The 26,291-nt window shown below is 40.8% G+C and overlaps 1 long non-coding RNA gene across 1 annotated transcript; it reads left to right on the top strand.

Annotated features, from left to right (window-relative positions):
* Positions 1-18: 18 nt before the first annotated feature.
* LOC134473358 (uncharacterized) lies at positions 19-25,550 on the top strand. The gene is made up of 3 exons (XR_010043599.1): positions 19-71; positions 8,221-8,342; positions 24,715-25,550. It is a non-coding gene; the product is annotated as an uncharacterized LOC134473358 (long non-coding RNA).
* The last annotated feature ends 741 nt before the right edge of the window (positions 25,551-26,291 follow it).

Genomic DNA, 26,291 nt, shown 5'->3' with positions numbered 1-26,291 from the left:
CATACCAGAACAGGTGATGTCCGCGCCCCGCCTCCCGTCAGCCCTCGCGTTGCGCGTGCGCCTCGGAACAGGTGATGCCCGCGCCCCGCCTCCCGTCGGCCCTCGCGTTGCGCTTGCGCCTCGGGACAGGTGATGCCCTGGCCCCTTGTCCTTCGTCGGCCCTCACGTTGCGCCTGCGAGTCTCGAACAGGTGCTGTCCGCGACCCACGCCCTTCCCGCGACCCTCGCCCTTCCTCCCGCCCCGCGCAGCTCAGCATCTTCTCCATGCCCAGTGCGGAGTTAAAGGAGCCGGCGCGGGCCGTGGTTGAGGAGATCTCAACTCCAGTCTAGCTCACAGATTTGGAGGGGAACGGGAAGGCGCAGGAGATGAGGGGTGGGCGATTCAGCCTCAGAGCCTAGGACGGGTAGTTTATTTCTAGGTCCTGCTTTTTCTTAGAGTTGGAGGTTAAGAAATCGCAGGAAAGGGCTCGGGTGACTGCAAAAAAAAAAAAAAAAAAAAAAAAGAAAGGAAGGAAGAAAGAGAGAGAGAGAGAGAGAAAGGAAAAAGAAAAGAAAGACCCGCACACCTTGGGGCATGCTTCCCGAAAGCAGCTCAGTGTGACTGTTGGCATTAGCACTCCACCAGACCAGTTAGCTGGAAAGGATTGTGTTTAGCATGCGCCGGCATCCTTGCACCACGGAGGGTCTGGAGGAGTGGGCCTTGTTGTTACTTACCTAAGGGGACCCACCCAGAACCGCGGAAAATCCGCTTAGTAACAAGACCTCAAGTGCTTTGAAGACGTGATTTCATCCTCACCCTTTCTGCCAGTCTCCCCGCCGCACCTGCCCAGCTTCCCCAATCGCAAGGCTGCTTTTTGTTTTAGAGTTATTGGAGCTCAGCACTGGATCTGTAACCCCAATTTTACTTGTTCTTTTGCCGTGAATATAATGTTGACATTAACTATCTCAAAAGCTAATAATTGGATGCAAATAAACAAAAATAAGTTGCTCAGAAAGTAAGTTTCTGAGTTTTTGCAATAAGCATTATATATTAGATATTGTGCCTTCCACTTGTTTTAAAACTTGAAAATAGCAGGTGTAACAATTTGTTGCTATATTTTCTAATTTTAAAGATGGCTACTCATCAGACAAAATTGCTTCAAAAACTACAAGCCTTGAGTAAACTTTGATTCTCTGATGCCATAAGGAAATGTGATTTCCAAAGATGTTATTCGTGGCAATAAGAGTCTCACTTCATACAAATAAGTCAGAATTGGGCACCCTGAAATTCTGATGGTCACATTTGGAGGTAAATGTGCCGTGTTTCAAAGGGCACAATAAGATACACCATTGTGAATCATAATCCAAATGTGTCCTGGTCCATGGTCCAGGCACTTGGGAATCAGTAATAGTCACAGGCGGATGTGAAGAAAAACATACAATTGTAGATTTTGTGTGTATCCACATTCTCAAACAAAAAGCTTCAAAAATTGGTGAATACCATTTCAAACTGTATCCTTTGTACAGTGATTAAGCTGAGAGGACATATTATTAATTTCTTGCTATCTTCCACTGTGGATGGAAAAGAGCTAAGAAAGTAATAGAGAAATAAATGATAATGTGTGCAGTAGGCTAAGGGATTTAGAAAAAGTTACAATTTGGAATAAAATATTGCATAGTCCACTTCACAAAGATGTGCATTTGCTTTCTCCTCTCCTCCTCTCCCCCAGAAGAAAACATCATCAGAAAATGGAAAGAATTGTACAGTGGGAAAAATAAATGGACAGTGAAACAAGAGATAGGAGGATGATGGCCCTTGGGAAATATTGTGGTTGTTAACCTTTTAAAATTATTTTGCCTTTAGGGTGTTTGTAACCCTGACTTCTAAATAGTGGTGTTCCCCCCCCCCAGTCATCTGTGTGGGGTTAAGTTTGCTTGTACTTGGAATATTGTCCAGATGCATTTCTTATGTGCGAATTCTCCACCCATAAAATACAAGGATGAAGAAGGAGTCAAGTGCCACAGTCAAATTTCTCCTTGTTTTCCCAGAAAAAATGTAATTAAACTGCATAACAAACCTCAAATGCTATATTCAAAATATTTGCTGCTCTTTGTTCTTTAATTACTCTAGTGACTTCATTTTGTTTTACTTTTAATTGAACAAGCTGATCCTTTAGCTTTGATTCACTCTGGCTAATGGATGGACCATGAAGGAATCAAGTTGTAAAAACCTCCAGCGATCCATCCTTACATCCATTGACAGTGAAATTCCAGAAAACCAAAGATCTTCTTTCATTTATTTCTTGTCTCACTTTCCCAGGTAGTTTCTAATTTGTACACAATAGCCAATTGTATTAGGCAGATTTCCATTATTGGAATGCAATTCCCAACGTCCACAACTGAAAGAGGAAAGGTTTATTTTGGCTCATTGTTTCACAAGATTGAGTCCAAGTTGAGCTGGTATCAGAAGGCAGAAGCATCAGAGATGTTGAGTATGGTGGAAGCTTAGGTCATGGCAGATGAGGAGCAGAGCAGGACAGTGCCTGAGAGGAAGAGGCCAGGCACAGACACAGACTCTAAGGCCATCCTCCATGGCTCAGTCAGACACAGACAGATGCATGCTTAACAATCCCCTAGGCAGTTGCCAAGTCAATGAAGTTGGCATGATTGCACTTAACCATCACACAATGTTAATGTGATGGCTAACAACTAAACAACTAGAGAATAATATTTTAGAACATTCTACTTATGTCCTTGCAGTCTACTTACATCCTTGCAGATACAATTTGACATAACATGAAATCAAAAGTTATGAAATACCTAAGGATTTTGCAGTTATAATTAAAATAGCTTTAAAATATTGAAATTGTGTGATCTCACCACATTTGTATATGCACAATTAAGTTATTTTCGTATATCTTCTATTTGCCTATTTAACAATAAAAATATATACATTAAATTCTAATAGAAAGGAGTAAACTAAGAATTTGCTTAGTTAGTGTATGTCCGTGGTGTTCTACTATAACATTTAAGTGATGATAATGCTAGTAAGACAGGTCCTTTTGTAACATAAATTTGAAATCCAAATACAGTAAGAATCTCTAGACAGTATTTGTCAGTATTATCAATAATGCTCAAGAAAATGTTCATCTGCAGTGCATTTCAGGAAATACATCAAAATAATCATTTTGGTGACAAAAATGCGAAAAGGTGTTCAGTCATATTTACTGATAATAAATTAAAATATTCATTACTCTATCAGTATAGAATAATGGAAAACTAGGCAACTGTGTGATAGTGTTCTATAAAAATAGTTTCCTAACACATTTGAAAAGTTCATAACAAGAAAATTTCACAAGGATTCATTTGAAAACGCGGTAAATTTTCATAAAGTTATCTAATCATAAGTATGAGTTTCAGTTCAGATAGAGATCTCCCAAAGGCCACGTGTTCTCATAGACACACTTTTAGAAGATGATTGAGTTATGGGGGTGGTTTCGCTGATTTGCTGTCAGAGGTCAGAGGAGGTTCGTGAGTTGAAAGGATCTGTCTCCTTCCCTAGCTCCTCCCTCCAACTTCCCATCCACAGAAGGTGAACAAACATTCCACCTCCAGACCCTCTACCCTTGTGACTTTCTCCCTACAGCTGAGTGACCAGGGCCTGAAACTTGAGCCAAACCTCTGCTACATTAAGTTACAGATGTCAGACCCTGTGTTCCAGTAAGGAGACGATGCCAAGACCATATGGAAAAAATAAAATAAAAATTAATCCAGCAAAGTACACAGAAAAAAACTCCAGGAAGAAAAGACTGTGCCAATCAGCAAACAAAGGCCAGCCATATGTCTTCAGAGGGAGAACAAAGGCTGCTTGTACTTTTTAAAATTTTTGTGATTTCCATTATTCCCAAGTGAATGTATGGTTTCTTTATAGTGCAGAAATATCAGTACTTACCACTAATCATTAATATTTAAATAACCACAAAATAATGCCACCTGTGTAGTAGAAAATGCAAATGTTACCTTTTGTAACAAATTCCCTATCACATTTCTTTAAAAAAGAGGAAAAAAATGGCAGTATAATACTGTAACAGGGTTTGCATATGATGTGATGGTTGATACAGGGCAAGCTGTTCTTATTCCTCCTGCTTAGATGTATGTAAGTATTTGTACACATATGGATCTATAAAATCCAGGTCTATAGAAATATAGACAGCACAGCTTGTCAGTTTTACATAAGCTCATATACCTGTCTTTCCTAAAATGTTTCTGGTCTAACAGAGGTGAGCAAAAATTATATGCACGTAGTGAAGTGAGCGCCCGCAGAGGCTGAAGGTCTAGCTCTGCATGTTCTGTGGTGGTTGCTACTTGGAATTGCTCCTCTCAGCCATTTCTGCTGGCTGCACTTTAAAGTGGGACGTATAACTAGGGTGGAGGAAGTGCAGTGAGATCGCAGTTGATCATGAATGGGCTTCTCAATTTTGAGGCAAAAATCTTGAAAAATGTTTCAGAGATAAGTTTGGTAAATGCATTTTTTCAATACTGAGATTTGAAATACCACTTTTCTTTCCTTTTGTACACATTCCAAATGACTCTGTAACTTGAATAAAGAAGAAAGTCACTTTTTTCTTGGAAAGCATTTAAAGTGAGAAAGTGTTTAAAATCTGTTCCTAAGATAGAGACACAAAATAATAAGTCCTAAAAATTTTTGTGCTTTAAAATATTTATTTTATAAACTGAAAAAAATTAATAAAAATATTATTAAATGTTAAAACATAGATGATTGAAAATTATTTATCTACCACATTGAGCTTTAGAACCCAGTTTTATAAAATGGGATGTGTGTACATTGTCATTTCCATCATGATTTTTGATTGACAGTGCCTAATTTTAATCTTAGTTCTGCCATCTTATAACAATTTGGCTGGTTATATCATTGACTTTTCACATACTGGAGATTGATCAAATGTGAAAATATAGAAAATAATACTGCTACCTCTCTCAGGGGTTGTGATAATTAGAGAAATGAACACACATGTGAACACACTTTGCTGCAGTGCTGGCCCAGTGAATCACAAGTCCTCATGTTTGCTGCTTTTTACAGGGGGGGTCCACACTTCCACCAGAAGGTAGAGCTTCGCCCCTTGACTGGAACTGCCCCCCTTACAGCACCCTGGCCCAGCTGAGATTCCATGAATAGTCACATCAATAAACCAGGTTAGAACCGCAGATATATGACCCAGAGTATCACAAAAGATGATGATGGTGATGTTGATGCCCAGAGAATGACAATAAGTAGTTATTATTTTAGATCACCTCGCCTGAGGTTTTAGTTAATTATCGTTATAGTTAGTTATAGTTAGTTAATTATATAATATATATAATATAATTAGTTAATTGTATATCTAATGCTTCACTTTTTACATGCTTGTTCCATGAAAACATTTAGTTAACTTTTAAATGATATAATACTATCCAAGTGTAAAGTGATACAAAGAAACAAAAATCTTACTCCTGGGGATTTCTCCCAGATATATGTTTGCATTTATCTGAGAAACTACTTGCAGAGGAGAATGACACTTGAGATCTGTCATGGCTTCTAGCTAGGTGTTCCCCCAAAGCCTCATGTTCTCATATGTAAGGTTTTCAGAGATGGCTCGCTGCAGTGTGTGTCATACCATGACTAAGGTCTGAGGTACTAAATTAGATCACTGATTGGAATTAGTGTAGCTCTCTGAGTGTAGCGAATGATTTATTGAAGGTTTGCTGTGGGTGTGGGGCACCCCCCCAGGCTTATAAGCTGTGTGGCATCAAAGGGGAGGGGAGGCTGTCCGTTGCTGCCCACCGCTCCCTGCTTTCCTCTGTGGACTGTTTCTCCTCTGCCGTGCCCCTCTGCCTTGCTGTCCTGCCATGGAGCCAACTGTGTCTGAAACCTCCAAATAAACCATGAGAAAAGTAACTGAGACAAGGTCCGCAGAAGATTCCTGACTAGACGACAGGTTTGTAGATCCCTGGATGAAACAGTGGCGTCAGAGGCTCAAAAATGTGTGTGCGCTTTGTGTAGTAACGATGACATTTTGTACATTGTGTGATAGCCAGTAGCATCACTGGTACTCACATTAAATTCTAGAAGAGTTGAAATGGCATCAGCTAGAGGTTACTCCATTTTATCAAGGCTGGCATTGACTCGCAATTCAGGTATTTTGAGAAATGCCACCTTGGGTTTATATAAGAATTTCCCTGGAGAATAAAAGAGAACAGCATATTTTGAGAGTGGTATAGATTGGAGATCAAAATTAGATAAATCTACAAGGGAATGCTACCTCCAGTGCTCATAAATGAGGTCTCTAGGTACTTTATATTGAATATAAAGTATAAAATTCAGCTTTCTTTTTTCTTCTTATCAAAGTGCCCAGAAAGTCTACATTACTAGGGTCATGTAGGCTTTTGAAAGCTTAATGTGTCAAATTGCATAGGTCAAATAGTTCTCAGATTCTCAAACATATCTCTGAATGTATCTGTGAGGGTGTTTCTGGGTGAAATTAGTGTTTAAATCAATGAATTTTCTAAGGAGATCATCCTTCCCAATATGAGTTATATCCCATATCCACTGAAGGACTAAACAGAACACAAAGAGCAAGCTAGAGGTCAAAACCTTTTTGCCTGCCAGCTTCAGCTAGATCTTTGGTCTTCTTTTGCCTCTAGGGTTGAATTATATCAATAGCTCTCTTGGGTCTGTAGCTCACAGAACAGACATCATAGGACTTCTCAGCCACAAAATTGTGTGTGAGCTAATTTCTTACAATGTATAGCATGCCAGACCTATGGGTTCTGATTCTCTGAAGAACTCTAACATATGAGTGGATTTTTTGAGGGAGAGTAGAGGTAGAGGGTGAGGGGAGTGAAAAAATTCAGGATCTTTTTATCCAAATTGATACACATGAGCAACACAGCCATGTAGATGTTGTGTTCATACACAGGAAAGAGGACAATGGACCTCAAACACCTGTGTTTCCACTTGTTTTATAGTATGTGCTGAAATGCAAGATTTGTTATGGGGTACAGAGGCCCCCATAGTTTTCCCTTGTACCAACTCCATAATCTCATAATGAGGGAAAATGTTGGGAGGTTTTAATCTTATATAAGTCTATCTGCAAACAGGAAAAATTAAATAAATTTCAATATGAATACATAGGATAAAATTGGGGAAATCCACAAATTTAGCTGTATGACAGTGCTTAAAATCCCAACAGGACATTACATAAATGTACAGATATTTTTTAAAATATTAATACCTGAACCTTGTGTCAGAAAATTTAATTCAGAATCTTGAGGAATAAAGATAGCATCTCCATTTTTAAAACTTGTATAGCTTAGGTTGAAAACCAGTGCTTTTAAAGGAGAGCAAATTTCCACATCAGGATTACAAGACCAAGGCATATAGGGCTCACTTCAGACTTTGTTGTGAAGCTGTATTCAAAGCATTAGCAATGTAGATACCATCACCAGAAATTATTTTTGAGAAAAGGTAGGAAGTACTGATTTACTTCCTTCAAAAGAGCAGTGTGTCTGCATTTGGAATGCTGTGTACAATTCTGGACACTGCGATTTGTAAAGTGCGTGATGGAGCCTGAGAAGTCCTGCAGACTAAAGGAGAGGAGAGATTAACCACTTCATTGTAGAATGTTGAAGAGAGGAATTTGCAAAGATTAGAGCTTCTTACTGAAAATATTAACATGAATGCTTACACAAATCTGCAAAACTAAATCTAGAGGGCTTTTTGGACACATAAGAATGTCATGTTTAATAAAACAAATAAACAAATATGATCTGGACCACTTATTTGTTTACATTCTCTATTGAGGGGAAAAATACTTAGGATTCACTAAGATCAACATTATCCTCTTTTTGATGAGCATATTGTCTTACGGTCATGTGTGACCTTGTGACCAGCCCTCACCAGATAAAAACATGTACCTCCCAGGTACAAAGGAACACTAGTGTGTGCACCTCTGAGGCTTACGAGGCTGGAGCACGCAGGTCCACTCTGCTGGTTCTGTGAGCTGACGGTAGTGGGGGCCACAGGCTGAGTGCACAGAAGGCAGGCTGTGGTGCTGAGGTTGGAATTTGGCTTCATTGGCTGGGATCTGCCAGGGATTGCGGAGCACCCTCCTCATGCGTCTAGGTAGTCGTGGGGGTGTGAACTTGGCTACTTCATGCGGTCCGTTGTCCTTCTCCTTGCAGCCACTGTTCCCCTGCTCCTCTTCCCGGGTGCCTTGAAGGAAGCACCTTTGCTCTGCTGCACCCATCAGCATGCCGTTTCCACCTTGGAGCCAGCTGACCATCGACCGGATCCTCTGTAAAAGGTGAGCCAATATAAGCGCCTCCTTTAACGTGTGTGTTGGGGATCGTGTCTCAGCAGGGGCCGAGATCACTAATACAAGTGTGTGGCATCCTGCCTTCCTCTGCTAAGATCACCTTCTGTTACCGGTTGGATCGTGAGTATCCTCCAGTGGCCCACATGTTAATGGCTTGGTCTCCAGGGGGGTTCTTTTTGGGAGGAGGTACAACCTGTAAAAGTTGGAGTCTAGTGGGAGGTTGTTATGGTTTATACCTACATGAGCCAAAACAAACCTCCCCGCCTTTAAGCTGTGGGTGTTAGTTTGTCCCAGCAGTGAGAAATTGACTAAGGTGGTAGGCTATCAGGGGTGCGTCCAAGACGGGAGTTATAGGGCCCTGGAACCTCATCACTCGTTTCTGATTGCTGCTCTGCTCCGTCCGTGGTCACCAGGATGTTCTGCCTTCTCATCACAGGTTTCAAGCAGCAAGATCTATTGTTTATGGCCTGGAGCCTCACAGCTGTGAACAAGTCAGCCTTCTCTCTTTACAAGTGTTGTGTCCCAAGTATTCCATTCCAGTAACAGGAAAGTGGTGACATGGTTTCCTCAGGCAGATTTATACACTAGATGGCAGATCGTTTATACATTAGATGGCAGATCGTTGATACATTAGATGGCAGATCATTAAAAGTAGTCAGTGTTTTCTTAATGCAAAGTGATGGCAGGAACTCCTTTCAGAGCAAACTAACTTTAATAGAATAGTCACCTTTTGTTTAAGCTTGCGGGATGGGTAAGTCTAGGTGTCTCATTGTTCCCAAGCATGTCCTCTCATCTCCCTTCTACTCAGATTTCTGCTCTTCCTCCTCCTGCCTGGCTTGTTTCCAGGCCTCTGCTCACCCATACCTTTCTTTAGGCCAATCTCAAAACCCAATCACTTATTTTATGCCCACTATTACTCTAAATAATATTTGAGGATATTATTATTCATCTATATGAGATGGTTTTATTTGCTGGAGCTTTTTTGGTATTGAGATCCTGAAATGGTACTAAGTGTTGGTGCCGCCCCTGGAGCCCTCTCAGCACCCAGTGCACATGGTGAGTGCTCAGACCACAGACATGAGGCTCAATATTCACTGAGAAGTCTTCAGGTGAAAATGCAGCCAGTACAAAATCTACATTTGATTGCTTTATAAAGGACACCTATAAGGGGGAAGATAAGGGATGTTTTAATTTAGACAGAAGAATTCTAGTATGATATAAGTCTAACCATATAATATAATATGCTATGAAAGTCCTCTTAAGTATTTTATCTCAATCAATCCTCTAACACTGTTATCATTTAACTACTCTTTTGTCAATTTGACAAACAAAAATCCTACAGAGATTCAGAAAAGTTATTTAAATTTAAGGTCATTTAACTAGTTAATAGCAAAGTAGAATTCAAACTTGGTTCCTCATAAATCTCAAACCCAGTCATTTTTCCCTCTAATAAAATGACTTCAGTTTCTGATTGGAAAAGACAGTTCTGCTGAGACCAAACAGATCCATGAGGTGGTGCCTCTGGTGGCCACTTCCAAGGTGGGAGAGTGCATCAAGCACGCACTTTGGAAATGTGCATGCTTTCTTAAACAGGCTCGCCAAAAATCATTATCATAGTTATGTTAATACTTTATATGTCTAAATATCCCTTGCAGCCAAAGAGATGAAAGCATTAAAATATTTTTAAAATACTATTCTGATTTTGTGAGATTTCTTGATAAGAAATTATCTTTACCATTATCTATATCCTATATAAGGCTAGATGTCTTTTCCTTGAGGCATAGGTAGGAATTATGTTCTCTGTCATTTCAGAGGCATATAGAGGATAGTTAATTTTATCTAGATTCCCCAGGTTAATTACTGAGGAAGGTGGAAAGGGTTTATATAATTCCTCCTGAAGCTCCCTTGAACCTATTGCTCAGGGGAAGGCATCGGCCACTACTGTTGGCAGATGGTCTGCATCCTGCCTATAATACCAGTGCTTCATGATCTCCAAAGGCCTTCTCTGCAGGGCACTAAACCTTTGAAAACTGTCAGCCACACCATACTGCAGTCACCATGGCTGGTCTGTTTTTCAAATGGTTAAACTGCAAAAGTGAATTAATGAGCCAGTCTCCAGCATAACTCTTAAATCATTTACACTTACCATTGCTGAAGTTTAATTTTTCACACGTTTTATTCTCATCATCCATCTCATAGGGCCAAAGACAAATTTAAAACCTAAGTTCCTCAAAGAAAAAAAAGTAAACCCTATCAATGTAAAAAATGTAAATGTATCAGTCTAATAAATGACATGCCAAGATAGACAATCATGGCCTTTTATTGATTTTCTTGCAATCTTGGCAGAAAGCAGGGACTATTTTTAATCATGGATAGTAAAATACTGAAAGGGAAGCTATTTGAGAGATTTTTCTTAGAGGAAAGGCTCTTTTGGGGGACAATTATCATTTCTTTTTAGTCATCTTGTATGTTTCAGTCCTTTCTCAAGTGTGCCATGAAGAAATACAAACCATCTGGTGCCAGAACTATGGCCGTCCCTCACAGCTTCCCACTTGGGTCCAGGCAGTCAGGAAGCAAGTCTGGGGATCTCCATCTTGCCTGTCTACTCATCTTCGAGGGGTGATCTCCTGGTTCTGCTCACCAAGACAAACTCCTCCCATATAGCAACCATCCCAAGTGCTGTGTGCTGATGCTAAGTACAGAAGAGAATATGAGAAAGATCTCCTCCACTGTCTTTAGGGAACTAGTGACCTATGAGAGGAAAAGGCTGATTTTAGTAAGTGTAATAGAGATACTTTATTTTTCAGGGTGGAAAGCCAGGTTGTTTGAACAAGTTAACTTGTTAAAAAGAACTAAGTTAGATAAGTTACATTTTAATGAACAGAAAGGATCTGGAAGAACTGACAACACAGAGGAAATTCCAGACCTGAACTCAAAGGAAAGGGAGAGCTCTTTTGCACTGATATTTACTGATTCACAAAAATTTGAACTTCCAACAGCCTTCTTGGATGAGGAGGAAATAAGTAAAATCCTAAATCCGTAAATTGCTATTAGCCTATTAACACTGCTGATGTTCTCAGCAGTAAACAAGACTTAGTAAAGAGTAACTGGAAGATGGTCACTTCTCGCTTTAAAGTTTGCAAGATGTTACAGTTTAGATCTAAAATGTTTTCCAGAATTCTCCTGGGTTTGGAAGGTGATTTGAGCACTGCTGGACTCATTAGGGAACTAATACATTGATAAGTTGAGTTGCTAATTGTATTGTTAGGAGGCTGGGCTGGTTGGAGCTGAGCCCCAAGCGGGGCGTGATGGGAATGGTGTGTTTTTGTTTGCTGCTTCTCCCTTTTCTTTCTGCTTCCTGGATGCCATGGTATGAGCAGTTGTTTTCCTCCAGGTCCTTCTCCCACAGGTTTCCATTTTGGAGTCAGCTGACTAGGGACTGAACCCACTGGAAACTGAGCCAAATAAAGCCTTCCTCTTTTAAGTTGTATGTGATGGATATTTTGTTTCAGTGGTGGAAAAGTGGCCAAAACACAAGGCAACTCATCTGAAACTCTCCATTTGTAATATTACAGTGGCCTGAACTGTTCCCCTAGTCCCTTTGGGTGAAAGACAAGAGCAAGAGAAAGTTATATCTAAAGGAAGACATTTTCATCTGAGATCACTGTAGTTTCTGCTGCTTCTGGGAAAAAGATTCATCCTATGCAGTGATTTAACATGTTTGAAGGGTCCCAAAATGTAGCTCAAGTTTGGAATATTTTATGAAAAGAATTGGACAAGAACTATAAGAGAAAAAAAAAATAAAAATAAGCAATAATAGGGACCCGACTGATTTACTGATTCTACGAGTTTATAGAAAAAGGCTTTCAGGCCTGACCCTAGACCAACTGTATCAGAATCTGAACTTTACCAAAATCCCCAGGTGATTCGTGTGCACTTCAAAGCTTGAGACAGTGAATAAGGATAATGAAACCTGAACTGGATAAGGAAAATGGGAAAGAAGATGCCGTATGGTCTGGCTTTAGGGTCATGGACTAAACAAACACTCTGCAGTTTCTGCCTTAGACACGTGAAAAGACAACACTTCAACATGCATTCAAGTGCTGTGACACACACAAACCAATACGGAAGGAAAACACGCTGTTAGCACTGGGAATGTGAGCATTTAGACAGGGCACTTACAGACATAGTGGTGGTGTAATTGGAATCCAGCGTCTAAGCCTGGACTAGAGCTATTTCTGGTCTGGAGCATAACCATTCCTAAAACATTAATTATAATATGCAGGGTAAATATTAAGGTAAAATCAAGATTAACTTAGAAATAAACCTGGAAATTTGAACAAATCCTTGAGTTAAGGGGAAACAGATTTGTCTCAAGTATTGTATTTGGACAAGAACAAGCTTTAGGAACTCTTACGGAGGTATAAGTCTCCTTGAAAGGGTGATCACATGTTCAGTTCCTCTCCAATAAATGACTGGAGATGACAAGCCAACCACTTGAGACCTGAATATGCCACTCAGATGTGTTTTCTACAGCCCCCTGCAGTAATTTTTCATGTGATATTGTGTTAATTGGGAAATTTCCCATTGAAAATTCAGATTTCTTGCTTTTATAAAAGATGAGAAACAGAAGCACTGAGTTCTTTCTGGGTTGGCAACAATCAGCTGTCACTCTGTGGGATCCCCTGTCTTAGGGCCTCCTCCTCCTGACTCCTGAAGCTGTGTTCCTTCCTGCTGAGACACCCTGGGCTTCACTCAGGCGGGCTCAGTCTCACCAAGAGAGGATGCAAGTCTTTCTACCAACTAATCACGTCTAGCTGAGGCTCACAGTTTTCAAACTGGTTTCAGACCTGAAAATTGAACTTCGTGTTTTTAATGATGGGGACAAATGTATAATAAACTGTAGATTTAGCCATATTTTCTTATTTGCATGTTCTCTGATTCCTATAATTGATTTTCCTCTGAGGCACATTGGTTTGTGTGCTCAAATTATAATCAGTGATAGACTGAACTTCCTGTGCACCTGCATGTGTCAGAGTTGCAATTAACAATTGCGTAGGTAGAATAAAACTGATGGAAATGTGAAAGGAACAAATTTGCCTCCTAAATTCATGTCTGGGGAATTTTTGTTGTGAATATTTTCTAGTAAGTGCAAATAGTCCCCTACCACCAAATAACTTCTAAAATGTCATATTGAACTGACTTTCCTTGTAACTATTCTTATTTCTAGAAATCTGTTTGAGGTCAATATTTAATATTGGTTTGTCTCCTTTTACAAACTATGTCTCTGGAGTTCATAAATTCTCTAGGTCCAAAAGCTTAAATCAAACTTTGGGAAGAAGTTAGCGATATTTTTAAATGCCTTATAAATATGATGAAAGATCAACCCGTCATACAGCTCACTACAAATTTGATGTTTAAGTTCTATTTAACGTTCTGGGCTCACTTTACATTTTTACATCATTTCAGGAAAAGTCTGGCCCAAGCCAGCCCTGCGTGAGTACCTTGAGACCCCTTCTTCCCTGGAGGTTATTAAGTTCTGCGGTCCATTCACCCAGCACCAATGTGCCTCTCCTCCTCTGCTTTCCCTGTGCCCCTGACGGGGACGTTTACCACCCCTCAAGGTCTGTACCTCACTACCTTTTATCTTTGTCAGTGGTCGGATATTTCCCCGCGTTGGCATTCTTATCCTAACTCCAGTTTACCCTTTTCCTGCCTGGGTTTTGTGGACATTTTTCAACATGGCACCTCTGTGTCTCCAATCCTGCTCACTTCTGTACAAGTTTGAGCCTATTGCTTGGCAAATGTCACATGCTAGATTGAAATAACTAAGAATCAAGTATGATTAATTCCTTTAGCGAAGTGCTTATAAAATAAATCAAATGTAATCTACGCTTTCTTTATTTCTCTAACATACTTTCTGTGAGAACTTTATTATAGCCTGGTTCTGAGATCCAAAAGTTTAAATCAAAGACTCAGCGCAATCCAGTTTCCTCCCTAGTGTGTCCTTCTGATCAGAGATGAACATGTTTCTATTCTCAGTATGTTTTTTCTAAAAATTCCCTTTTGATGGCATTTATCCTGCCAGCTATCTCCCATTCTCCTTCTCTCCTTGTAGTTGAGTTGATTTCACTGAGGTTTAAATGTCCAGTCCACATAGTATCCAGTTACTATGCCAAAACAACATATCCAAAGGTACTGATCTTCACTCCTGACTCCAAATCTATTGCCCCATTTCCGCATCTCATTTAATAGTAACTCCATCTCTCTAGCAGCCAAAATCAGAGAACTTGAGATTATCTTTAGCTCTGCTTTCTCTTACATGTAGTATGCAATCCTGTTGTCTCTTGCTTCAAAATCCATCAGGAATCTAAACATCTCACACCACTGACACTTCAACTACATGGTTGTTTGATCATCTCCGGATTGAAACTTCCTACTGTTCCTGGACTGTCGTCAGTCTGTGTTCCAGGCAGTGGGGTGCAGTGTGATCCTGTCCTCCACCACCCCAAATGCATCTGATGGCTTCCTCTGTCGAAGGAAAAGCCAAAGACTTGGCAAGGGCCTGCAGAGCCCGCTTGGCCTCTTCCCAGTGCCCCTTTCTCCTGTGACTCCCTACTGCACCCCCTCGGAGCCTTCCAACCACACTATCCATGTGTTCTTCTGCGACACTGTTCAAGCTGCCACAGCACTGTTGTCCTTGCCCTTCCTTGGGCCAGGAATGTTCTTTCTGTCTCCTTAGGGATTTTCTCTGCAGTTGTTCCCCTCACTGTCAGCTTTTCAGGGAGACCACACACGAGCAGGATCGTCAGAATGTAATCGCTGCCCACGGAAGTAGCTCTTACTGTCCACCATCATCTTGTTTTTGTTCGCATCACTTATCCACACCTGGCATGTCATCTATGTTACTTATTTCTTATTCTCAGCTATAATGTATGCTACATTACAGCAGGAGTTTCCTCTTTCTGTGTTGTTCGTTGATTCATCTCTAATACTTAGAACAGCGGATGGCACATAATAGGTTTTCAGTTAGTGTCTTATGACAGTAAGAATCATTGAATGAATCAATGACAGATTAACAGGGTACATATCACAAGACTAAATTATAAGCAAAATTAAGTGATAATATGCTTCCTCTGATGAGCTCAGAGAGAAATTCCCATGGTGCCTCTATGTTACAAGTCACTTCCTTTTCATCTGTTGTTGGAGAGGTAGGAACCACATGTTCACTGTCAAACTCCTACAACTGTGCCTCCCCCTCATTGTTTCCTGGAGCTGTTCACTCACCTCTCAGTACTGCACAGTGCTGTTGGTTGGGGGTGTAGACTTGATGTGGGTGAACCTGTCACCTCCCCTCAGGCTAGTCTAAGGTGCCGGCTGCAATTCTGACCCAGGCCAGGTAGGGTGCAGTTGGTTCTAGACTCTTGCTCCTCTGTTCTGAGTGCGTCTCAGCATTTCAGAGATGAGCACTGCAGGACAGCACCATCTTTTCCTTTTCTCTCGAAGCGACTGGCAAGATAATTTTAGAGAGAAATTTTGAGATTTCTGTTTCCTGTTGTTTCCTCTACTCTTTTATTCTAAGCAAGAAGATAGATTCATAAGTATTTGCTCCTAAAATATTTTTCCAGGGCTGAAAGCAGAGCCAGGTTCTAAGGCACAAAAGAACAAATGAGATGAATGATTGAGGTCTCAGAACAGATAATTACAGGGAAGTGCAGGGTTCCCAGAGGAGCACTGTCCTCTGCCTGGTGACAGTGAGTGTCTCCATCAGGGAACAAGCAGAGTTCCGAGGAGGCCTGAGAGCTGGAGAGTCCCAGACCAAAAGGAGGCCTCCTGCAGCAGAGAGTGAGGGCCCCAGGGACCCGGAGTCCCTTGAGCAGTAGCAAACAGGAGGAGCCCAGACTCCCCGCGGTGCCTGAGCTGGGGTGAAAGCCCAGCAAGCTTCCAGCTGGGGCTCTGTCGGCTTTAGGTTCCTGTGAAGAAGGGAAGGGAAGGAAAGCATCCTGGGAACTGCAGCCTTTGAGTCTAAGATCTAGTTTATTTACTCAACAGTCTCTTTTTCATCCACATTTTCCCTTTCTTTTTCCTCCCTCTGCTCCTTCTGTTTTAAGAAATGAAGATACTAGGATGACTGGAATTTCAGGTGAAGAACCTTATCTCACAAGAAATAGAGCATTTAAAAAATAAGGCAACCATCAGAATTCAAAGGACTGCAACTTCTCACCACATCTTCCCCACTTCAGAGTGTGGTCCCCCTCCCACCACTTAGCTCCCCTTCGTGAAATAGCATTCGATAAGTAGGAAAGGCTGTTGACTAAAACAGAATAGGCTGCACAAAACAGCACTGGCTGATTTAAGATCAAAATGTTTCCAAATCCTAGCATCTTAGAAAACCCAGGAAATAGAGAGCTGGTACAAATGGCAGATGAGACGACCAGCTTAGAAGCAAAGCCTAAGCACAGGTCACACTTGAGAGTGTCGATGCATCCATGTTGATGAGGAAGCATTTTCAGTGCAACTTTAATTATAAATGTACAATTCTGTATTTTACCCATAATTGTTAAAAATTCCCTTCTCAGATTTATACCCTTGCTGCCTCCCATATGTACTAATAAGTTGGAAGATATGAATTGATTGTGCAGAACAAATTGAATGAGTATAAATAGTAGCAGCCACTTAAGTTCTGTGTACATACATATATATATATACACACACATATACACACACATATATACACACATATACACATACACATACACACACACACATATACACATACACATATACACACATATATACGCACATACACATATACACACATATATACACAAATGCACATATATACACACAAACATAGAAACACACATATATACACACACATATAATACAAATGCACATTTATACACACAAACATATAGACACACACATATATACACATACACATAGACACACACAGACACACATACACACACACACATATATATACATACACTTGTTACATCAAACTGAGAATCCAGCATTGCCACAATGAAGACATCCTATGCCAGACCTTATCTGAGAAGTCCTTTTTTAACCAAACATCCTGCTTTTTACATTATTCTTCTCAAAATTAAATAGCTTTACCAACATTAGTGACTAAAAAGAATTGCATATTTACACTATGTTTAGATTTTTCTAAAATTTAAAACTATGAAAGAGGCAAGCTTTGTTTTTTATAGGTTCCCCAGTTTACATCACAAAGATCTATTAGCAGCCCCTGAATGTGGCCAGGTTGTGAAAAGTACTGCTTGTCCTTTTGTTTTTTGAAGTGTATTGGTTAGTTATTGTTCAGGTTAATTCTCAGATTAAGTTAGTCTGATATTTTCAAATCATTAACTTTAGATCATACATTTTTGGTCAGAATTCTGCAAACGTGGCTTACATTTTTTAATTCTGTTTTGTTCTGTAACTGACTTAGAACATTCCCTACATTGGTGGCTAAAAGACTGCTCTAGGTCTTATTGTTTAGCTAGTCTGTGTTTCACTTTCTCCCCGCTGAAGTTCTGATTTCAAAGATATTTTCTTCACAAAAGCATTGTGATAATTACACAAAGGCATACTAATGAAATAGGTAGGATGATACTTAATACACAGTGTGTTTAGTATACAGTGGTCATCATTAATAACATAAAATAGTTGGCATAAAATAAGAACTTTCTGTTTGCACTATTTGATTTTGAACTGCTGAACAACCCATTAAAGAGAAAAAAATCAGTTTGATAGTTCTACATTAATGACTTTGGCAAAAGCCACCAAAGAACACTAAAATTACTAAATAAAGACAAGATAAAAAAGGGTATTTGCACAGTTTCAGTTACCTCCTGCAACATATTCACTAAGCATAAAGGAGGGAAGCAGCTACTTGACAGTGAAGAAGTGTGCACAGTAGGTAGCATTTCAGTGAGGTGACCAAGGTTCGTGAAAAAGCGGCAGAGACGCCCGGGGCCTCACACCCTCCAAAGCGCCAGTCGGGCAGGTGCTTCATACAAAGTAAGGCCATCACCAACAGGGAGAATCTGAGAAATTCTCACAGATGGAAGGAAATTCAGGATACAGAGTAAGTGAATCCACCATGGGACCCTGGATAGATGCTGGGTAAGAAAAACGACATTAGTGGAGAAAATTGTGAAATCTGAGGTTTAGCTAATTGTTCTGTATCAACATTGGTTTCTTGGTTTCAGTTAATGCAATGGTTGTGTCAAATGCAAACAGTGCAGGAAACCTGGGGAAGCGGATGGAAGAGTTCTCTCTACTGTCCTTACTTAACTGCCTGCATCAACATTTAGCATTTTTAGGGAAATTTCTTATTGTGGCTTAAACAATGGACCGCATCTGTGGCAGAGAAGCTTGATTGTCTGCTTGACTGGATTAAGAGACTTCTGGAGAGGAGACTGGGTTGTGGGTTCTAACCTCACCCCCGCTGGATGGGCTCCGAGGCGGTGAGGCCTCAGAGGGGAAGTGGACCGCGGCGGGTGTGGCCTCGCTGTGCCTGGCCTGTTCATCTCAGGGTTTCTCTCTGCTTTCCACCGGCCATGACTTGAGCAGCTTTGTGTAGCCACACCCTTCCACCACAAGCTTGTAAATAAGCAGCCTGCTGAACCGAAAATGAACCAGAGCCTAGACTGTGAGACCTTGGATGGAGGGCAGGAAGGCCAAAGGACCACAGAATGAACTGGAAAAATTATACTTAGCGCTGTTAGAACTGGGGGCTCATGGTATTGCGGTCACAGCTCTCGGCTTCGAGGGGATAAAGTGCAACAGATCAGAGACGCTTCCTGTGAATTCACAGCTTCCTAGTGGACTCTCCAAAAGTGTCGGGGCTGTGCAACTGGAATAAGGAAAAAAGTGTTTCTGGGTTCTCTGTGTGTCCACTAGGATTCTAAAAATACCATTGAAATAAAACAAAACAAAACAGTCACCCTTCCGTCTTCTGCCATTCCTAACGAAGCCCAGATTTGGATTTCAGAGCACAGCAGAAAGTCACAAAGTCAGAGGAGGATGCTTGGAAGGGAACACGAATGGGATGTCCCCGAGTGGTCTTGTGCCCTGATGAGTCACCGAGTGATTCAGAGATGTTCACTTCACAGGGAAAGGTAGCCTGCCTCTTAGGAGCCCTGTGTAGGAGAGCTGCATCAAGACGTTCTGCTTCCCTGAGCTTTACCGGGACAACACTTCCTTTCTGAATTATCTGCCTGTACAATTGCTGAAGTTCCAATTCAGTGTATGAAGCATAGTTTCAAAATGAAAATTGGAAGACTTGGGCACTTTCCCCTGAGATTAAAGAGTTGCCTATTTGTTCAAAAATTACAATTACCAAATATGGCTTTTTAGCAAAGTTTAGAAGCTTTTCTGCCTGGAAAAAAGTAATTTTTTAGAGAAATTTAGACTTTCTGGCCTAAAAATGCCTTGAAAATGTAGTCATTAAAGAGTAACTGATGAAATGTTGTGAGCACCATGCTTCCAGTTCTTTGGTTTTTTTTTTTTTTTTTCTTTATTTCTTTCATCTTGGGAAAACATTTTAATTAATTTTGGTGTGAACTCACAGCTAGTCCCCCAAGGCAACAGGAGAAAGTGAGTCGCCTGTGAAGATACAGTTGAAGACACTGTCCAGGTGCAGGCCTGAGCTTTGGGCCCCGAAGTGAATCTATTCAGTGTTATTTCCACATAGCACCTTATTTTTTTGTGAACTGCTACTTAATGATAAAATAGCTGCATCTGGATGGAGCTGGAAAATCTTATTTATACCTTAGCAGACATTAATGTATTCATTTATTCGCCAATTAAAAGAGCAAACAAGTTCCAGGGAAGTCGGGCAGGCAGACCTGGGGAGTGCTGAGGACCAACTTGATGCAGGGCAGAGCAGGCAGTGATTGATATTAATAAATCGACGTAAAAATAATTTGAATAGAGTCTGTGCTAGGCCTAAGTGACTTGTGGCGAGGCCCACAGCTGGCATGGGGATGAAATTAATCCCCAGACCAAAGGTGGCTGAAACCAGCAAATGGTCTGTGAGGTGCTGCTGCCTCAGAGCAAGACAGATACCACAGCTGAGGACTCTGGCTGGTCCGGAGGCCTCCAGCTCAGTAGGCTCAGCGCGCAGATAATCAGATTACCAGTTAACCATGATCTGCTCCTGCGTGCTTTTCCAAAAGTGATTTGTTCTTCGAATCCTTGCACCTTGCCTGCACCAGCAGGTCACTCCCACCGCTTCCTGAAGCCCCCAGAACACCTCCAGTCAAGGTATGCACCTAATAAAAGCCAGGAACACTGAGCCTCCCGGTCTTAGTCATTCCCTGGACTCGGCCCTGATGCCCCTTGTAACTAACATCCCAATGCCCCTTGTTTGATTCCTCCTTCTTATCCTGAGGGAGATGAGTGGTCCTAGGCCAGGGCCCTGATGAGGGAGTCAGAAGCCAGGGCCGTGGGAGAATCCAGGAGAGAGGGGAGGCTGCAGGACTGATGAGAAGAGCTAATCCCTGAAGCCAGAAATAAGGTCAGGAGAGGAGAGACCGTGACAGCAGGGTGACGCTAACACTTGGTCACAGGTTCTGCTGGTTGCCAGGATTGTCTCTGTCTTAGAATTTTAGGAATTGAGAAGTAAATTGGTATATATGTTCCCCTTTTCTACGAGGCCATTGAAAGTCATTTTTAACCTTCTTTTTGTTCAGCTACTTGCAGCATTCATATACAATCCTAGAAACATCTTCAGCTAAGAAGGTTACAGAGGATTTCAGAGCACGCATCTGCCCTTTGAAACGGCATGCTAGTGGCTTAGCAGTCTCAATGTTAGAATGTGTTCTTAAAAAATGAGACTCTTGGAGCACGGTGCCATACATCTGTGATCCCAGAACTGGGGAGGCTTAGGCAAGAGCCACCCCAGCTTAGGCACCCTAGTGACTGGGGGAGAAGCTGTCTCAAAATTTAAAAACAAATGAATCAATGAATAAGTTAACTAATTAAAGAGCTTGGGGATATAGTTCAGTGAAAAGGGCCTTATTATTACAACTCAATCCTTATTACTATAAAAGAGAGACAGACAGACAGACATTAGGAGGGACATGGTAAACAGTGAAAGAAATCTCACTTATTTCTGCAGTCAGATGTTAGTAAATCAATATTTTTAAAAATATATAACAACTTCTATGGTGAAATCTTTTCTGAGACTTTAAATTACTGTCTCAAAATTTTAAAATTTTAGCAATTTTTCCATTTAACTTTCTCATTACTTTTTCTTTTCAACCACAACTAGTAGAAATTTCCCTTTAGGAATATATTGTACTTGGTTTGTAAAGAGCATCCCAGGAGCATTGCTAGAATTTGTGAAAGGGTCTGTGGATACTTCTTCTGCCCTCCGAATCTTCTCCTACGTAGAGCATGAGAGCCCACCAGTGCAACTGAAGGAGCCTTGTGCAGCATCCGCAGGGCTCCCTCTTTTTCTGAGGTGCTGGGGATGGACTGGGAGCTCCTGCACAGCGAGCTCCCGCTCTGTCCCTGGCCTACACTCCCCGTTGGGCAGCAGCAACTCTTAGATCTAAGGTTTAGTCACTGAATCTCTTGACACTGGATGTACGGGATTACTAAATGTGCAGTTTAAAGCCTTTCAACTTGGATGCTATATTTTAACTACTCAAGGATGTCATGCTTTTAATCCTTATCATCCCCTGCATTCAAAGCTGCATTATTGTACTTAGTAAGATGGCTTTTGAAAGAGGATTGAAGAATAATATTTCATCTCATTGTGTGCATTCAATACTAGCAGGTCAGACTCTGACGTATTGATCTCAATAATCTCTTCAATATTTACTTGCAATAAATAAATGCATGAATCTTTTTCACTGCTAACTATGAATCATGAAGCAATCCTTTAATTTAAAATAAATTTTGTAGCCAAATCTGATTTCTTTATTATGTAATAAATTATAAAATGCAATTAGAATGCGTGATTGTTCTCCTGGTTTCTACTCTCCCAGTTACTAATCTGTTCAGTAAATAGATAATTTTCATTGTTCATTATAAAACTCATGCATCATACTCAAAGACTATCAAAAATATCAAAATTAACTGTTTTAATGTATGGTTTTCTAAAAACATATAGTTACTTCTGACATGGCTATGTCAGAAATATTAATTATTCTTTCACTCAAATAATACACACAGTTAAACTAGAAAATCAACCAAGGATAGTATAAGATGTGTGATGTTTATGTGTGAGCTGTGAGCTCATATGAAGTACAGCTTTTGGAATGATGTTTTGCGAGTAAGATCATTTTAGAAGTCTAATTTCATGACCGTTCATGCCCATTGCAGTGATGTGGATGCAGCTCTAGATAAAGTGACCACATTGTTCATTGTGGATTTGGGTAACTGCTGTGTGATTTCCAACTCATTTCCCCTGCACAGAGCTCCAGGGAATTTTCCAGATTTTTATACCATACATTTATTTATAAATAGAACTGAATGTTTTTATAAATAGGAAAATTAAAACATGAAATGGAAAAATATGGGAACATTAAACTGCATTTTCCATTCATTTGGGAACAAGGTATACTTGCATAAAAGGGAAATACAGTTATGCAGCCATAAGGCCTTCTAGTTATAAAACTGGGATGCACTCAGCTGACTGCTCCTTAAACATTTGGGATACATTTTCCCAATGGGAGTTGCAGCACAGGATGGGGTAAGAAGGGGCAGCAGCAGCCGCCCAGAGGAGGGGGAGCTAGTGGTCCTGCTCCTCTGCAGCCCTGGCTGAATGGTTCCTCCGCTGACCAGCATGGTATTTGCTGAGGGCCAATCACTGGCGCTTACTGCCATTCAAATGTCCAGGCAGGCTCATTTTGTAGTAACGAGGTTATCCGTGCTCCCTGTCTCTGTGGGGACAGAGGGGAGACTGCATCCCACGTGGTCATTCCCAGTGCTGAGTGGCACTTCCACGTCCCTGGAAGCTTCGCTTTACAGTTGTGTCCAGGAGAGCTGGGCAGTGTCACGGTACTGGCAGTGTCTGGTACTGTCACGACAGATTTAATGGTGGCAAAATCGGTGTGGAAAGCCTCTCACATAACACGTTTTAAGGCAGTGTAGACAATAGTTAACCTGGTGACTGAAGTCCCAGGGCCTGAATAGTAACCTGGAGTTTCAGAGATTATCTTCTTTTCATTAAATTTCTATTTCTGACTCAGATAAACTAGACCTCATCTTGAAAGGAAAAATATCTTCCAGAACCATGCTAATTAAGTAAACCCATTTTGAAATATTAACTACATGTAGTACTGCATGGAATTTTAGCTCTTCAAGAAGGCTTAAGGAATGTTCCTGTGCAATAAAGCATTAGAAAGATAATCGTGCAAATCGGCAAATTCAGCAACAGTTTCCATTTCTGATGACACAGTGGAATGGAATGATGTCTTGCAGGGAAAATACTTAGTTAACAGTCCAGTGGTGTCCAGGGTGATGCATCCAGAGCTGCTCAACCCTTCCGCAGTGCTGATTGCTGTGTGACTCTCAGATGGCAAGGCGTCCACACCAGGGTGACTTGTGGGCAGAGAGCTTTGTCATCCTCCAGACACAGGTTGCATAGTTCTGGCCAAGTCACTAGTCCTGCTGAAAATAAAGTGCTTTGTTTATGAAAAGGATGTCATCTACACTTTTATATGCCAGGAACTGTGCAGGCTGCCTCCATGTGTGTCCATGACATGTATCGAGACATTTTCAGTCCAGGGGACTGAGGAGCTCACTTTGTGGGGTTTGTCTAGTGGCTAGAGCCGGGAAGACAAGGGTGATGATGCATGGGATACTAAGGGGCTGGCAGGAGGTCTGAAGAGACCGTGACTTGTGTGAGATGCTTGGTTTCTAAATCTTCCCGTGGTGTTCAGCTGGCAAAGATGCAGGTGCCAGTGGCTGGACTGCATGATTTCCTGACCCCTGATTAAGGTGCTCACCACATGTTTTGTCCAGTGCAGTCAGTGGAAGGCCCTTGCTTCTGCTTCCTCAACATTTTCAGACAAAAATTTTCTTTCTATATCAGATCGCTGCTACTCATTTTGTCCTCTTTGCATACATCCAGTCTCCATACAGAGCACCATATCTAGAAATATTAAAGAAAACAAAGCATTGTTGTAAATTAAAAGACAGCAGAGATTTCACAAGTTTCATCAGGGCGTCTGCCTTTCAGGAGTGGATCTGAAAATTGATGAGATTATCGTGAATGGTACTGCTCATAAGATTCAGATGTTCTACATATAATTTTCTCATGCTTGATTAGGATTAATATTTGTTAAACAAATAGTATTACATCCATTGTTTTCTACAATTTTTTCCTTTCAAGGTTTTGCAAGGTGGCTTGGGGAAGAAAAGTGAAGAGGCAAAGACTTCGTAAAGAAAATCCAAGTAAATAATTTTTCATTAAAAATTAAAGTGTGTATTTAAAAGGCAGTCATGTATATGCTTCAAAATTTGGGGCATGAGGAAAGTTTTCACCTGTCAGAAATCATGTTCTTTCCGCTAGTTTCCAGATGTTGGCCTCCTCTCTAACAATGTCCCCCTACTCTTCACCGTATTTGTGCTTTTGTCCTGTTGAATGGGGGAAGCCAAATGTTCCTTGAGTTACAGCACCATGAAAATAAGCAGAAGCATTCAATAAGCAGAAACATATCTGAATGAAAATAAACACTGTCCTTAGTTTGTGATTATTTAAGACTTTCAAACAATATAAACAGCTTTTGTTGTTAACAAACAGAAACAAAAAGGTTAGATTTTAAAGACACAATATCTAACGTAAGTAGATTAGTAAAGTAGTGTCTCAGGTGTGTTGTCTACTAATAATAGAACACTCGAATGCCTTGAATAATTTACTCTTAAATCTCTCACCTGTTCAACCAACCATAAAATTGCTCCTTACTTAATATCAAATGACAACTTTGATTTATGATGACATGTGAATTCAACTGAGAGGATAAATACTCCTAGGAATAAATACACTTTGATCTCAATGGGCAAAGTAAAACTTTAAATTAAAAATAACATGAAAAATACTTTTATTTTTGCATATAAATATGCAGAGTGTCCCCTTGTTTGACTAGTAAAGTGTTCTGTGTATGTCTAGGAGGCATGATTGAAAAATATGGTGTGTGCTTAAATAAAAATACATTTATTTAACTAGAAGTTAACGTTGCTATTAATCTCCATCAAAATCCTTCCTCTTGCCTCAAACACACTTATCACATTCTAAGCAGTACTGAATTGATTTCACGGTGGTTGAGGTAGAGTCTCAACAGGACTGGCTTGGGGGATTGGTGGGGCACACTCCGGAGTGGAGTGGAGCGTGTCTGGGCGGGTGGTGGAGGCGTGACCTTGAGTCCTGTCTGGTCCTTACCCTTCCTCTCTGGGCTGCAGCTCTGCTGCCCTGCAGGCAGCTGTGAGCTGAGCAGCTTTGCTCCCTCACACCGTTTTGCCATGATGCTGTGGCATTGGAGCAGCCGACCATGGACTGAACCCTCTAAAACAAACAGAAAAGATGCGCAATACAGTAATTATTGTGACTTTGAGGAACAGCCAGAACTCGCACGGTGCTGGATCTGGTTACTGAGGTGCATGAAGATGCAGTGTCCTGTTTTCAGAGTTTGCCTTTTCACTGAATGGCACTCAGAAGCTAAATTTACTACATATTTAACCATAATTTATAAAGAAACCCACAAAAAAGACTTTCAGAATTGCCTCAAGAATTGGCATGAATGTGGCAGATTCAAGCGCAATGGGTAATTTTACAGTAATGAATTTTACAGTAATGATTTTTTATGCATTTACCATATTTTCTTTCTTTCTTTCTTTTTCTTCTTCTTCTTTTTTTTTTTTTTTTTTTTTTTGTCTTTTTCGTTTTTATCGGTACCAGGGATTGAACTCAGA

Source organism: Cavia porcellus, unplaced genomic scaffold, assembly GCF_034190915.1.
Source record: "Cavia porcellus strain 051 isolate PalLab524CR breed Dunkin Hartley unplaced genomic scaffold, mCavPor4.1 scaffold_2, whole genome shotgun sequence".
Taxonomy (NCBI): Eukaryota; Metazoa; Chordata; class Mammalia; order Rodentia; family Caviidae; genus Cavia; species Cavia porcellus.
Note: the sequence above shows the minus strand (reverse complement) of the source record. Positions and strands in the feature narration are given on the sequence as shown.